This window comes from Nicotiana sylvestris, chromosome 9 (assembly GCF_000393655.2).
Source record: "Nicotiana sylvestris chromosome 9, ASM39365v2, whole genome shotgun sequence".
Classification (NCBI taxonomy): Eukaryota; Viridiplantae; Streptophyta; class Magnoliopsida; order Solanales; family Solanaceae; genus Nicotiana; species Nicotiana sylvestris.
In genome coordinates, this window is record NC_091065.1 from 9717141 (window position 1) to 9733540 (window position 16400).

General features: G+C 35.8%; 2 long non-coding RNA genes and 1 pseudogene across 2 annotated transcripts; 2 read left to right on the plus strand and 1 right to left on the minus strand.

Annotated features, from left to right (window-relative positions):
* Positions 1-1239: 1239 nt before the first annotated feature.
* On the plus strand, positions 1240-6003 carry LOC138877036 (uncharacterized). The gene is made up of 3 exons (XR_011402346.1): positions 1240-3993; positions 4211-4404; positions 5693-6003. It is a non-coding gene; the product is annotated as an uncharacterized lncRNA (long non-coding RNA).
* Positions 6004-6868: 865 nt separating this feature from the next.
* Positions 6869-9436, minus strand: LOC138877134 (premnaspirodiene oxygenase-like; annotated as a pseudogene).
* Positions 9437-13948: 4512 nt separating this feature from the next.
* LOC104229138 (uncharacterized) lies at positions 13949-15776 on the plus strand. Its single transcript, XR_011402459.1, has 3 exons — positions 13949-14077; positions 14607-14833; positions 15460-15776. It is a non-coding gene; the product is annotated as an uncharacterized lncRNA (long non-coding RNA).
* The last annotated feature ends 624 nt before the right edge of the window (positions 15777-16400 follow it).

The following is a 16400-nucleotide window of genomic DNA, read 5'->3' on the forward strand; positions in this document are numbered from 1 at the left end:
CAAAAGGATACAACTTACATGTTTTACGTGTTTTCAAATTCCAAATGCAACAGGATGAAAAATGCAGTCCGAACAACGACCACGGACCTGAGGCAGGATGAGGAAATACACTAGGAAAGTACCGCGCCCGGGCCGTGGTCGCGGACGTCCAAGCCTTGAAACATGTCATTTTTCACGTAGGTGAAGGTATAATTGTTTAAGCCCGATCCTACTTGGTATATATACATGGGAAAATGGTATTTTGAGGAGGAGAGACCAATGTTTGACACAGATTTGACCTAAGGAGGCAGAGACACAATAGGTGCAAGGCGGAGAATTCTTCTACGAGTTTTTCTTTCCTCTTCCTATTTTTTCATTGTGGTTATGAATTTTATTGTTGTAGTTTTACATACTATTATGAATAGCTAATTTGTTATCTAGGGTTTTGATAGAACCTTTTGTAGGATAAATTCTTGTTATGATTTTATATAATTGAGCCGTTGGATTTCTCTACTTTTTCAACTACGTGTTTATTGTAGTTGATTGAATGACCATCAATTGACTGTGTCTATTTAGTGTGTAGTGCTCGAGAGAGAGTACATATTTAGGTAGTTGTTGAACAACGTCACTCCTAACGTATGTGAAAAATCAATACAATGGGTTTAAAGGCAGGTTTAGAAATAACAAAGCCTTGACGTGGTCATAATGAGCAGTTAGATAAAGCCAACTAGCATAGTTCGAGAGAATATGTCTAGTAAATTGTTGTAGTTGCTCGAGAGAGAATTACGCCACCTAACGTGCTCACGATTAGTAGAGAATACATTGGCAAAATTATAGGGAACATAGGTAGAAGGATTCCGACAATTGGGGAAATCATAAGTCTAAACCTCCTTAATTTAGTCTCCAACCCTTTGTCTCGTTAGTTGATAATTTTACCGTTTTCTAGTATTTCCTAGTTAATTAGTTAGAAATATAAATCTCAATCTTTATAATTTAGAAAATTGTTCAAACTTGTCTTTTTAATGATATTAAACAGATATAGTTAAGCCTTAGTTCTCAGTGAGATTCGACTCCAGACTTTTAGACCGGATTATATTTGCAGTGACCGCTTATCCTTTTTAGGGCTAGAGTTGAGCGTGATCAAAGCACCATAAAGTTTTACAAAGAGAATCACATTCTTCAGAACTGATGAGGTCAGTGTGTTTGTCAAGAACACAACAATCAGGAAACCTTCAACACATAGATATTGAGGCAGTTTGGCATGAAACACTAGTGTCAAACAAGTTTTCACTATGTACTTATATTTTCTCTCAGATATTCCATTTTTCGGGGTACTAGGGCAAGACAACTGTCTAACGGTTGACTCCCTGTTTCGCTCATCCCCTTCGTCAGCTCTTTGATTGGAATACAATTACCTAGGTTCCTACCCACAGTTTTCCAAATATTTGACAAACTCAGTACTGTTGAACTCACCATCTCTATGACTTTGAATTTTTTAATTGTTTGGAAAACTGCCTCTTTACCATTGGTGTTACCTTGTCTGTTGAAGATACTGATTGTTTTCATTGGTGTTACCTTGTCATGCAGGTCTAAAACCTCTTCTTCTTGAATTATAGTTTGTGTTTCCTCTCTTCTGATTATATTTTCTTCAACCTCTACCTCTTTATGCAGCAAATGCCATGTTGTAGTTATACTGAGTTACTTCTTCCTCCTCTTCTCTCATGCCAAAGCCTCTAAGTGCATTGACAAATTGATTCATCTGCTGGTTTGTCTATGGCTGCAAGTTCATCGCATATCTCTTTAAATTCTTTCAAATATTCATGAAGTCTCTTGATTCCTAACTTAATATTCTACAAGCTTAAGTCAGAACTCTTTGTCCTTAGTTGCTTGAAGGTAGGGTTCCTCCAAGTACTCCCATATCTCCTTGGTGGTTGAGCAACCTACAGTGAGGTACATGCTCTCTTCAGTCATAGTTCCTGAAATTCAAGTCCTTAATAGAATATCCTGCACCTCCCAGCGCAGATACACAAAAAATTTACTATGGAAATTGACATGACACAATACCTGAAGAGTATGATGTGCCCGACCATACTTCTCTTGATCTCCACCCACCAATGGCGAAATCAGGAATTTCATCTAGGGTGTTCAAACTTGAAACAAGTGAAAAATATCTCTGATAAACGGTGTTCAATATATGTTATATCACCACTAAAATCTAAATTTTTACCGATATATATCATGTAATTTTTTGATAAAAACGGTCAGTTGACCACCCTTTGGGCTACGTAGCTTTGCCCTTGCCACCCACCTCCTGTAGAGGCGGGTCAATATCAATATATATGCCAGAGATTGCTTGTAGCTTTATTTTTCTAGAGATAGGAGAATTCCTTCTGTACTAAGTAGAATGGGGATTCCAATCTTATATAGAAAATTCCGCTATCTAAAGTAATCTTGCAGGGGGCTGCGTATAGCAATTTAAATCATCATCAGTTGATTTGCACAACCATCTGCAATGACTGATACACTTTTTGTCTTGGTTGCCTTCCTTAATCAACTTAGTCACTTTCATGACTTGCATTAATTGTAGTATCTGTATTCTCCAGATCAGATAATTATTAGGCTTAAGTTTAAAATCCTTAAATCTGTGTTTTGCTTTTACACTTGCCCTGTGGACTTTAATATTATATTAGGTATGAATTAGTTGTAATTATGTCGGGTTATGCTTGATTCCCATGTCAAGACTATTACACTTGCTCTCTCTGATATGGTAATTATTGAGTGGCAGTTTCTTCTAGTGATTCTCCATGGGCAAGGTTATTTATTTTATGAAGGCAAAACGGATGGTGACTAAGGGTAGTTTGGGTTATCATTCATTTGTGATGGATACTAGTGTTTAGACTCTGACACTTGATATGATCCTAGGCGTTCGTAAGTTCAAAATGTATTTCCGAAGGACCTAGCATGTGTTTTACTTCATCGTATTATGAATTTCGGTATGAATACCTTATAAGGTTTACATTGTGCATTATGACTCGCGTATATGGTTGGTTTTAATTTTTGAGAGGTTCGGAGTTTATTTAAAAGAGTAATTCTCAATTAGGAAGATTTAGGTTGGAAGAGTTTATCAAAGTTTGGCTTTTATGTAAACGATCGGAGAATCGGGATTTGATAGTTTCAATAAGTTTTTATATATGGTGATTTTTGACTTGAGCCTATGTTTGAATTTGAATTTGGATGTTCCTAGAAGGTTTCGACTCTATTTGTCAAACATTGGCAATTTGAAGAATTGAAGAGTTCACGAGTTTGATCGGGAGCTGACTTTGAGACTATCGAGGTCGAATTTTTATCCAAGGAACTGGAATAGGTCAATTTTGTCTTTTGGGACTTGTGTACAAAGTTTGAGTTCATTCCGGATTGGTTAGATTTGAATCGGACGCTTGGTTCAAAATAGGAAGTTTATGAACTTAAGAGATTGATCTTGTTCGACGATTCTTAGGTTTGATATTAATTTTGGTGTTTTGAGCCTTTGAATAAGTTTGGATAATGTATTTGGACTTGTTAGATTGATTGAACGGGGTCCCGTGGGGCTCGGGTGAGTTTCGGGTAGTTTTGGGTTATTTTTGAACCACTTTATGATTGTTGATGTTCTGTTTTTCTGTTGATCTTCGCGCTCGCTGTCAAAGGGTCGTGTTCACATAGGGTAATTTTGGAGGTTTCTGTACTTTGCGTTCGCAAGAGGATGGGCGCATTCACGACAAGGAAGCTTCGCGTACACAGAAGGCTAGTAAGTTTGCGATCGGGTTCCCAACGGACATTTGCGTTCGTGATGAAGTAATCCTGGGCGAAGGCTGTTTGTGCTTTGCCATCGCGATAGCTTGGCCAGGATCGCAATGAGTACTGCTGGGCAAAGTACTTATGTTTCCAATTTCGAGACTTTGCCTATTATTTAATATTCTGATCTCTAGACTTCACGTAGATGAGATTTTGAAGAGCAATTTCACTACTACAATGGAGGTAAGCAATTTTCACTTGGATTTGGCTTTATATCTTGATTACCAGAGGATTTCTACACCTAAAACTTGAAATTTTAAAAGAAAATTTGGGGTTTTTGCCTGCATTTTAAGAGAGTGTATTTTGGAGATTTGAGTACCGATTGGGATATGTTTTGAAAATTAAACATATTTTTCGACTCGGCAGGTCTTGTGTCATCGAATTTTTGTATTTGTTTCAGATATTGGGCACGTAGATCTGGGTTGGCTTTTGTTGACTTTTGGGGATTTCTTCAAAGATCGAAGCTTAATAGAATAGGATCACTTCCTATGGCATTGTTGATGTCCTTGGATAATGTTTGACTTGGATTTGTGAGATTGGAGAGGTAGATCGAGATGTTTTACACAATTTGAGGTTAAATACTAGCCATATGAGGTAAGTAACTTGTCTAAACTTGAATTTGAGGTTAATTTTCCATTGGTTATTGTATTTTCTATGTTTTAGGGGGTGACGTATATGCGAGGTGACGAGCGAATATGCGTGCACCGTAATTACTCATGATCCGAGTAGTTCATAGGCTATTATATGCCTTGTTCTACTATCATGCAGCTTTGTAATCATATTTGTTTCATTATATGATTATGTGAGTTATATTCATGCTAGAAATCATGTCTAAGATGTCTGCTTAATTGTTTGAGACATATGGTAGGGATATTTTTTCTATATTGTGCTATCTACCTTAGCTGAGTTATACTGCTCAGTCATGATAATTATATTCGCGTGTTATATCTCTTTCTATGTACAATTTTGATATGTTATCTCACATATTATTGGTTTCCTTGTATGTTACATGAGTTTGAGCTGAATTGTGACACGTGGTTATATTCCGTGTTGTTTATCGAATTGTGTTTCTGTGAGATACTAACATATGGAGACCTGAGAGAATTGATGACTAATTTTGGGTCATAGAGTGGTATTGGCATTGATATTGAGGTGACGCATACACCAGGCTCGATATTAAGCTGAGTGGTATTAATATTAAGGTGATGCGTGCATCAGCCCCATGTTGGGCTAGATGATACTAATCGTTGACTTAGATCTAAATGATGCTTGGGCAAGGACATGTCCCTCCGAAGTCAGGTATTAACTGTGGATGCAAGCACAAGATCATACATATGTGCTTGAGAGGGATTTATGTCACGCACTCGTATAGTGCTGAGTATGTGTATGTCAAGGTCCATTGGCTTTGAGCCAGGTACTGTGAGCGTGCCTATAGTATGTTTCTTGGGCATTGTGGACGAATGTGCTGATATTTGTTTATACTTGATGATTTAACTATAAAAAAAATTATTGATCTGTCATGTATGACTGACATGCAGGCATGGGGTTGTATTATCCCTCACGCTAGTTGGTACTTGGTAACTGTACTTGAGGATTAGAGCTTGATATTACAATTTTATCCTGTTAAATACCCGTTTAAGTGAATTATATAATATTTGTGCCTTGATTATTATACCTGAAAAACGTGCCCATTTTTTCTCTTATTGCATTGCTATGAGTCTGTTATCATTGAGCTATTCTCTTTCATAGGCTATTATTTTTTAGTTCCTCGGACCTTGCCAAGCTGGTCACTGCTTTTAGCTCGACATTAGGTGTGTTTTCTATGGAGTATGTGGGGTTTATTGTACTTATATTGTACTTTGTACTTCGTGTGCAAATATAGGTATTGCTGATCGTGGTAGTTACCCGTGAGCCGGATCCGGATTAGCTGGGAGATTTGCGGTTGCACTGTTGATCCCTTTGCAGGCTTTGACGTCCATTCCTTATTTCACATTAACAATGTTTAGTCTTTCAGACAATATTATATTTTATTCAGACCATGTATTTACTTATTCTTTGGAGCTCATGCACTCAAAAGAATAAGTCCTTTTATTTACATATTATGTTGACACCGTTTTTACTTATTGGTTGATGGCTTTCCTAGAAAGTGGTGTTAGGCGCCGTCACGTTTTCGGTGAAAATTTTGGACCGTGACAATCCCAACTTATAAGATGATTCCTGCCAAAAGGAGGTAAATGAGCAGTTACAGGACTTGTTGAGCAAGGGGTTCATTAGACGAAGTGTCTTATTTTAGGATGCTCTAAGCTTGTTTGTGAAGAACAAGGACAAGTCAACGTATATTTATATTGGTTACATATAGTTGAACAAGGTCACCATAAACAACAAGCATTCTTTATCACGTATTGATTACTTGTTTGATCAATTATATAGTGTTTTCTTTTATAAGATTAACTTGATTTCTGGATACCATTAATTAAAGAAAAGAGCATCAGATATTCTTAAGACAACTTTAAGAACTCGTTATAGGCCCTACGAGTTCATCCACAATAGTGCAACCATCAGAATTGAATTCAACCCTATTGCCTCTATCACATAGATATGCGATACTCAACTGATTATGCCTTAAACCATTAACAAACAAATATTATCTATAGCATGGGAGAGTGGCTTTCCTATTTTACCTACATCAATCATTTCACCTTTCTTACCGTTGCCAAATGCCACTTTCCCTCCTTGGAAAGCTTTCAAGGTGAAGAAATTTGATTTGTCTCATGTCATATACCTTGTGCAACCGTTATCAAACAGTTCTTCTCCCTCTCACCTTAGCTTGCAAGACAGATTATTGGTTACTTTTAGACATCCAAATATTTTTGGGTTCTTTTCTTTGAGATGTACACTAAATCCTATCTTCTCTAACCCTTTTTAACTTCATATGCTTACCATTTTTCTCAAAGGCTTTAAACTTGGATAAGCAATCATAACTATGATGACCAGTGTGATCACTAGTTCATTTTTGCTTTTATTGTGTTGTTCAGTTAACCAGCTCTAAAAATTGCTATGAAGAAAATATGGAGGTACATATATAAACTGCATCAATGCAAACTTGAAGTATACAAGGTAACATATTTAGTAGCATAAGGAATCCATATTATACAAGTAAACAGGTAAATAAAATCCTACCTCACAAGGAATAGATTCACCACCTTAAAATCTCACATAGCCCAAAAGATCAAAAGTATACAAACAGAATATGATGACACCATCAATTGATCTCCTCTTCATCATACAAGGATGTAAGTATATTCTATTCCAAAATATAAAAACAACAGAAAATCTTATTGGACAGCTTGTGTCGAAAACTATAGTGGCATATTTCTATATGAAAGAAGACACAAAATATTAGAAATAGGTAAATACCAAAACAGCAAAGGAAGAAAGTACAATGGTGGGGTTGACAACGAAATTCAATTGCAAGATTCTTCTTTTAAGAAAAGGTTTGACGCCATGAGATCACTCTTGACAATGTTGATAAGGAGTAGCGATCAAGTGTAGGTCATTCTTTGTAGTACAAGCTGCTCCAGGCGCCTCGGTCAAGTCCAGTTCACTTGGATTGATTCCAGTTTGGAGTTTCCAGTCAAAGTGATACAACAGTTGAGCCAGTGGAAAATAAACATTTGCTAAACCAAATGACATTCCAGGGCAAATTCTCCTTCCGCTACCAAAGGGAAGATATTTATAATTATTACCAATATAATCCATAGAGTTGTATTCAAATCTCTCAGGTTTAAAACTTTCTATGTCATTTAAGTCTGTTTCTTCTCTACATTCTCTTGGAAGCAAAAGAGGTAGTGGAGGATGGAGTCTGAAAGTTTCTTTAATGACCATCTTTAGGTATTTGAACTCCTCGACATCAATTTCACCAAAAGTTTCTTTCCCTCTCACGATTTTTCTTACCTCTGCTTGAGCTTTGGAAAATACACTTGGATTCTTCATCATTTCGACCATGGCCCAATTAATTGTTGTTGATGAAGTTTCTGTTCCCCCACCAAAGAGGTCCTTCATTTTCGAGGAAGTTACAATATTCATTTCTCTTACAAACTTCTTGACAAATTTCTACTGAAATATTCAAATAACATATTTGTACTACGTTTGTGCTACTACCTTTATTCTACACCTAAAGGAACTTTTAAATTTTCAATGACAAAAACCCAAAAAAAAAATAAAATTATCATGTTATTTTGCTACTTGTTTCGTTATCCTAATGCCAAGTTGTGGTGATTGAAATAACATTTGTTGTAATTTTCAAATGTGTAAATTTTATGACGAAAGTAAGATTAGTTGTCCTAATTGAAAGCTAACTAAAGTGACTCTTTAAGTACAAAAATTAATTATGCAATTTGAGAACGTTAGTATTAAAGATAAATCATAATGCTTCATCAATTTCACTTTATATGGCACGGTATAACTAGATACAAAGTTTAAGAAAGACAGAAATGATTTTCGAACTTGTGGTATTAAATATGTCATGAAATTCCCGTGGCTATAAAAACATGTCATTAAAGATAAAATAAGAAGTTTAAAGTTAAATTATTTCTTATATAGAAAGACGTCATTCTTTATGGAATAGAATAAAAACAAGTTCCACAAAAAATAGAATAGAAGGAGTACTAATAATGAAGATAGAAATATGCAGTATATAGTACTTACAAAAATGATAGCTTTGATGTTGTCGTTAGTGATTGGAAATTGAAGGCCTCCCTCTTTCATAAGTCTTAGCAGTACACCAATTATACCTTCACCTCCTGATTCACCATCGCTCTTTGAAGTCTTCTTGTGCTCATTGATGATATTTTCAAGAATGGCATCTATTTCATTGTGTATATTCATAACTTTAGCCTTCATTCCAGTGAGCACATGAAGAAATTTCAGTGAAGGGAATATATCAGCCACATCAAACCCTTCTATTAAGTGTGACACTTTTTTGACTAGTTCTACAAATTCGTCTTGCTTCTTATATTCTTGTCCAAATGCTGATCTACATGTCATAGAGTTTGTAAAAAGAGCAATCCTTTTTGTTACATTAACTGGCTTATCAGAAGATGATCGAAAAAATTCAATCATACGATGAACTTCATCTTGTCTAATTGAGTTGAATGACTTGACAGTTTTGGCACTGAGCAATTCCAAGAGACAAATTTTACGCATTTGTCTCCAGTAATTGCCATAAGGTGAAAAGGCAATGTCCGTCCCATTATAACATACAATCTTGGCAGCTACAAGTAAAGCCTATTTGCAAAAGCGAGGTCATGAGTTTTTAGTACTTCTTTTGCCATCTCAGGAGAACTAATAACAACTAGAGAAACTTCGCCTAATTGGTCCATATTTTTTGCTAAATCTCTAAGGACATGATGTGGCAGTCCACCTAGCATATGAAGCATGCTTCCAAGAATAGGTAATGTCCATGGACCTGGAGGCAATCTTTTGGTTTGGCTATTGGAATTCTTCCATTTCTTAAATAAAAAGAGGAATGACACAAAAAGGAAAAGGGAAAAGAAGTTGAAGAACTGCATTTTGGGAGGGAATTAAAGGGGGGATTATTTGACTTGATAGGTTCTGCAAACTGTTGTTGCAAATATATGCTCTTTTATAGGCATTTCGTTTAGGCAAGAAATGGGATTTCTCTAAGAAAAATATGAGATATGCATTTTTCAGCAACTTTTTTTTGTCAATGAAAAGTACTTCACTTGACTCATTGAACACATTATGTGGAGCCAAATATGAAATTTACTTTTGGGAAAAAGGTAAACTTTGTTCTTAGTAATTTTTGTGAGTGAAGTTCTTAGTATGTAATGAAGCATTACAAACAACACTGTCAACAGTTACAAAGGGTTTTTTTAGCAACTATTGACTTTTCTGCATATACCAAAAAAATATCGCGCGGATAATTTTCTTTTCAAACGAATAAAAAGCAAATATAAGTACTTATTAAAAACTCTTAAAGTCTTCAATTTATGAGGACTTATTTAAAAATAAATACTGAAATATAAGAAATTACTCTAACTACTTATATAAAAAAAATAGTTAAGAACCAGGCATACATAAATTCTCCACAAATGTTAATATATTTTAAATTTTACACCAAATATATATAATTAACGTCCAAAACTAACAAGGTGCAATAAAATAAAATATGAGTTTGATAAATAAAGTAAATTAATAAGTTTAGAGGCTACAAGTAGGCATACAAATGGTTTATTAAAATTAACTTTTGCATATTTAAATTTTATTAATACTTCAAACTATATATAATTACTATAGTTTATGTTATTTTGGAAAAATATAACTTTTACAATTAAAATTAAATTTTTATAACTTGATATTGTTTGAGCAACTCTTATTTTTGTCATTGAAAAAAAGTTATTCACTTATGAAATTTTGTACATATAACTAATTGTGGTTAAAATACTATTATTGTAATGACAATCATAGTTGTACGACTAAAGTATAGTAAACTCGTAAATTTATCGTCACTTTAAATTTGTATCTATTGATTTTTTCATGACAAATAGTAGTAACTATTATCTAACTATTTTTATTTTCTTCAAATAAGAAGATAAATATTTATTTGACTCCAAAATTTGTTTCAAATTTTTAATGTGCCTAGAAGATTGCTACTAGGACGGAAAATTTACCTTGTGGCAAAAACTAATGATTAGTCACAAAATTTATCGTAGCAATAAATTCGTGGTTATATCATTTTATCGTAATGACTATTACCATGATTTTTTAGAACTTGAAGAAAAGTTATTTATTTTGTAATCTTTGATTTAAATGGTTTATTATGGCTAAAAGGTTATTATTATTATATTAAGTTTCAACTCGTGGTAAAAATAAATGATTAGCTACGAAAATCTATTAAAGCAAGAAACATTTGGCTAATTTAACCTATATTGACACAACTTTTAATAACTTGAAGCAAATATATTCATTTAGCTATAATATTTTCTTTCAAATAATTTATTGTGGTTAAAAAATTTAGTATAGTTATTGTAATTTTTAACTCGTGGCAAAAAACTAAGAATTAGCTACATAATTTAATTATACCAATAAATCTGTGACTATATCATTTAACTATTGCCACAACTTTTTAGAACTTAAAGCAAAAATATTTATTTAGCTGCAATATTTTATTTAAATAATTTATTGTGGCTAAGAGGTAACTACTGCTACAGTAACTATTGATTCGTGGCAAAAAATTATGATTAGCTAACAAATTTTATTTGTAGCAATAAATTTATAGCTATTTAGGTAGTTATTGCCACGATTACTAGCAATTGTAGCTAAAATGAGGAATTAACTTTATCAACTTAATTTTTGTGGCAAATTATTTTTATAATTTTGCAAATAGCCGTAGAATTTTAATTTTTGCGGCTATTATCAAGTATTAGCTATGTGAGTTAGGCATACCTAACTTGTTTCTCCTTATCAGCCTCCAAATTAAGTTTACAAGCCTTTCTATTGTTTTGCTTCAAGTGCCAAAGACTTATCTCTAGCTACATTTATTCCTAGTTTGTAAACGACTAGGTATACACAGTGAATTTTACCCAAATAAAAAGATTAGAAGAATACACAGTAAATGTGCTTATTCTCCCTTTTTACCGGTCTTTGGTTATATTTATGTTAACCAAAAGGTTATATCGCATTTGTGTGATTACCCAAAAGGTCATCTTATATTTTAGAACTCGATTTTGCGTACCGAAGTCTTTAAAACCTCATTTTATTCCTCCGCGATTTGCGTGCGTGGTCTGGGCGAATTTCCGAAAAGCTTTTATGTTTAAAGTTGATGAAAATAATAATTTTTGCCTTTAAAAGTTAATTTAGTTGACTTCAGTTAACGTTTTGAGTAAACGGACCCGGACTCATATTTTCAAAGTCCCGTGGATCTGTATCGATATGGGACCTGGGCGTATGCCCGGAATCAAATTCCGAGGTCCCTAGCTCGAGATATGAATTTTTTATGAAAATTGAAGATCAGAAAATTAAATGGTTTTATGAATTTGTTAAATATTTGATCTCATTGGTATCGGGTTCATATTTTAGTTCCGGAGCCCGGTACAGATTTATTGTGATATTTAAGACTTGTTTGTGAAATTTGATGAGAAACGGAGTTGGTTTGACGTGATTCGCATGTCCGATTGTAAAAATAGGAACTTCAAAGTGTTCTTGAGAATTTCATTTGATTTGGTGCTAAATTCGTAGTTCTAGGTGTTATTTTTGCGATTTGATCATGCAAGCAAGTCTATATGATGTTTTTATACTTGTGTGCATGTTTGGTTTGGAGCCCCGATGGCTCGGGTGAATTTCGGATAGGCTACGAGATATTTTAGACCTAGAAATCTGGTGTGTTTTGCTGCAGCTGGTGTCTTGTTATTTTGTGCTTCGTGATCGCGAAGCCATTTTCGCAATCGCGAAGGGGAATCTGGGCTGGGGAGGATTTTACTCTACGCGAACGTGAGACCCTGGTCACGAATGCGGAGCATTGAGGGGAGTTGCTCTACGCAAACGCGACCCTTCGAACGCGAACGCGTAGCTCTATCTAGGTTGGGCAGGGGACCCAGGAAACTCTACGCGAACGCGAGAATTGTCTCGCGAACGCGAAGGTGAGGCGGGCTAAACCTTCGTGAACGCGTAGTGCCTCCCGCGATCGCGTAAGTCCTTAGGAGGCTGCCCTTTGCGAATGCGACAATGTCTTCGCGAACGCGATGAATACTGTCGCCCATCTATTAAAATCTCATTACGGGACTTAGCTCATTCTTTCAGATTTTCAAAAGCCAAATGACCTAGGGACGATTCTCGCAAGCTAATTTCTTCTCCAAAGTGTTGGTGAGTGATTCCACACCATTTTCTTTCAATTACCCATTGCATTTCATGAATTTACAACCTAAAATCTAGGATTTCCATGGTAGGAATTTGGGGTTTGGTAGAATTAGGGATTTTTTGGAAATTGGGATTTTGACCTCAATTTGGGGTCGAATTTCATAAACTAATTCCATATTCGGGCTCGGGATGAATGGGTAAATAGATTTTGTTCCGAAACTTGAATTTTGGCCAAGCGGGCCCGGGGTTGATTTTTTACTTTTTGGGGGAAGGTTTGGGAAATTTAATTCATGTATTCTAGTTGAGTCCTTTAGCAATTATTAATGTTATTGAGTTAATTGTGGCTAGATACGAGTGGTTCGGATGTGGATACTAGAGGAAAAGCGGTAATTGAGCATTGAATGGCTCGCAAAGCGAGGTAAGTGTCGTGGTTAACCTTGGCTTGAGAGATTAGGTCTAATTTGCCTATTTGCTATGTGTTTGAATGTTGAGTACAACACATAGGTGAAGTGACGAGTACCTATGCGTTGTTGTTGAGTCATAACATGCTAGTGAGTCTTATTCATAAAATTGTAGCTTCCCATGATTATATTATCCATGTATAGACTAGTTTATTGTTATGTTGATCGTTCTTATCATATGTACGAATTTTGGTATTGATTAGGTATTGACTCAAAGTTGAGGTCGATATTGTGGGAAAAAAATGTTAAAGTAAGACTTGTTGTTGTCACTTCTATCTCCCTATAATTATTGTTCCTTGTTTTGGTGAGGGAGAGTATTAATACACGAATAGTGATGCCATGTTGTTCTTATTTGATTCATTTGGTGAGGTTGAGAGTAAAAGCACACAGGGTGATGCCGTGCCATTCTTATTAGATTTATTTGGTGAAGTGAAGAGTAAAAGCACGAAGGGTAATGCCGTGCCATTCTAATTTGATTAATATGGTGAGGTTGAGAGTAAAAGCACGAAGGGTGATGCCGTGTCGTTTTTATTGATTATCTGGTGAGGTTGAGAGTAAAAGCACGAAGGGTGATGTCGTGCATTTTCCATTGCTGTGTTTACTTGTTATTACTGGTTCAAAGTGTACTAGCTACTTAAATTTCTTAACTTCTGTGATTCTTTATCTTGTAACCCCCTTAGCATGTTCCCCCCCTCCCGTTATTATTTGTTTAGCTTCTACTAGTTGTTATTGTGCTCATGTATTGTTTAACTGCATAGATTTATGTATGTGTCTTGTCCTAGCCTCGTCTCTACTTCGTCGAGGTTAGGCTCGACACTTACTAGTACATGGGGTGGGTTGTACTGATGCTGTACTTTCTGTGCAGATTTTGGTACTGGCTTGAGTTGACCCCGAGTTTAGCAGCTGGACTTGATCGATGAGAGACCAAGGTAGATCTGCTGGCGTCCGCAGATCCTAGAGTCTCTTCCTAGACTTGTTTCTTTACTGGTTTTTTTTCAGAACATTGTAATATCTTTCAGATTTTGTATGTAGTAAATCGTAGTAGCTTATGAGTTGTGACTCCAGATCCTAAAAGTTTCAGTTACTTTAGGTTTTATAATATTCCACAAACTTTGTTTAGCTTTTGATTGACTTAATTAAATTCTATTATTAAAAATTTGTTGAAGTTGATTTGTGAGCTCTCTAACTTTGGCTTGCCAAGAAAGTGAAATGTTAGGCGCCATCACGGTCCCGAAGGTAGGAATTCCGGGTCGTGACAAGTTGGTATCAGAGCACTAGGTTGCCTAGGTCTCATAATTCATGAGCAAACTTAGTAGAGTCTGGAAGATCGGTACAAAGACGTCTGTACTTATCTTCCATAGGCTATGGAGTTAGGAATAGTTTCACTTGTATTTTTCTCAGTCATGCGATTTTGTTCTTTCAATGCTAATTGAACTCTTCTATTCTATTCTCTCGCAGATGGCGAGAACACGCATTGTATCTTCAGCTGAGCCGCAGCAAGAGCCCCCAGTGGCAGATCCTATGAGGGGCAGAGGACGAAGCCGAGGCCATGCCAGAGGCCGAGGCGGGGGCAAGGCTCAACCCAGAGATCGAGCAGCAGCACCAGTAGCAGAGCCTCAGGTGGAGTTTGATGATGAGGTTCCAGCCCAGACTGTTCCTGCCGGACCAGCTCAGGTTCTAGAGAGGTTCATAGCCACCCTAGTGCTTCATGATGATTTTGTTCGTCTAGTGGGCCTTATGGAGAGTGTTGCTCAGGCCACCAACACTTTTAAATCACCTTGACTGGATAAAACAAAATAGTACATCAGATGAAAGCATCCTATTACCAAACAATGGCAATAATAACCCCTATTATCCTTAGGCATATTTGGCTAAACCGCAACCATAACCTCTTCAATAATGATTCCACCACATTGATACTAGGAAAATAATTATGTATGCTATGGAATATATCTGTCTCACAAATCAGAACTTCAAACATCTTACGATAACAAAACACTAATAAAATGGAACCCCGACCACACAACATCTATAAACTCAACATATATGATGCATACCAAAAAAACTCTGATAACGAAGGAGCAGGCGGAATCATTAGAAACTACGAAGGTCAATGGATTGATAGTTTCTCTTACCACACAATGGCCTCATCCCCCATCCAAGCTGAAATAATTGCCCTTCTGAAAGTATTAGAACTTGTGTTCACAAAAAATAATTTTGTTTATAGAGGAAATAGATAGCCAGGTATTACTACAATCATTGCATGGCAATTCTCACATAAAGCTAATGGGAATCTTCTACATGATTGCAGGTTCCTATTAGAAGCTCTGAACCAACCAAAAGTTAGGCATGTCTACCGCAAAAGAAACCAAGTGGCGCACACACTAGCAAAGTTTGGGAGCAACTGAAACTCACATACTAATATCGAGTGTGGCGAGCACTTCTGGAGTAAACCATCTTAATTTTCTTTATTTAGTTTCCGCAAAGACAAACTAGGGACTGCTTTGATAAGATCAGTCCAGCACTATAATAACTCTCTTTACTTTTAATGCTTATTAATAATCAATGTCCCCTAGAGCCTTTATAAAAAAATGTACTACCATTGTTGAGTAGGAGCGGATGTAGCCATTTATCGATGGGTTCAATTGATATTTTTTGTCTATTTTGTATATTTGTTCTATAGCGACGGTTTATTTTGTATATGTTTTGTATACTGGCAGTCTATTTAGTATATTTATTTTATAGTGACAGTTTATTGTATATAAATAATACAAAGACCATCCTATTTGTATCATTTTTGTATAGTGGCAGTCTATTTTTGTCACGACCCTAGTTTGCCCTCCGTGAACTGTCGTGACGGCGTCTAGTCTCTATGACTAGGTAAGCCTAACAAATGCAGAACATAAATGAAACTTGCAGAAGAATAATCAAAAAACCAAAAGAACTGAATGGAAACAATAGTTATAATGTCGCTCGGCATACATAACACAACATTCTCAAAACCAAGTACACTATTCCAATACCCGAAAATTCACGGAAATACAAGCCTTTGGAATATCTAACAATCTAAATCCAGAATATCTAACAAGGAAGAAAATACAGAAGGGCAATGTCTAACAGCTAGAATAGAAAGAGACTCTTCGGTCTGCGGACGCGGCAGATGTACCTCGAAGTCTCTATAGTGGTCGCCTCCCTCAAAGATGGTAGGCCTGATTAGCGGTACATGGATCTACACATGAAAAACATGTGCAG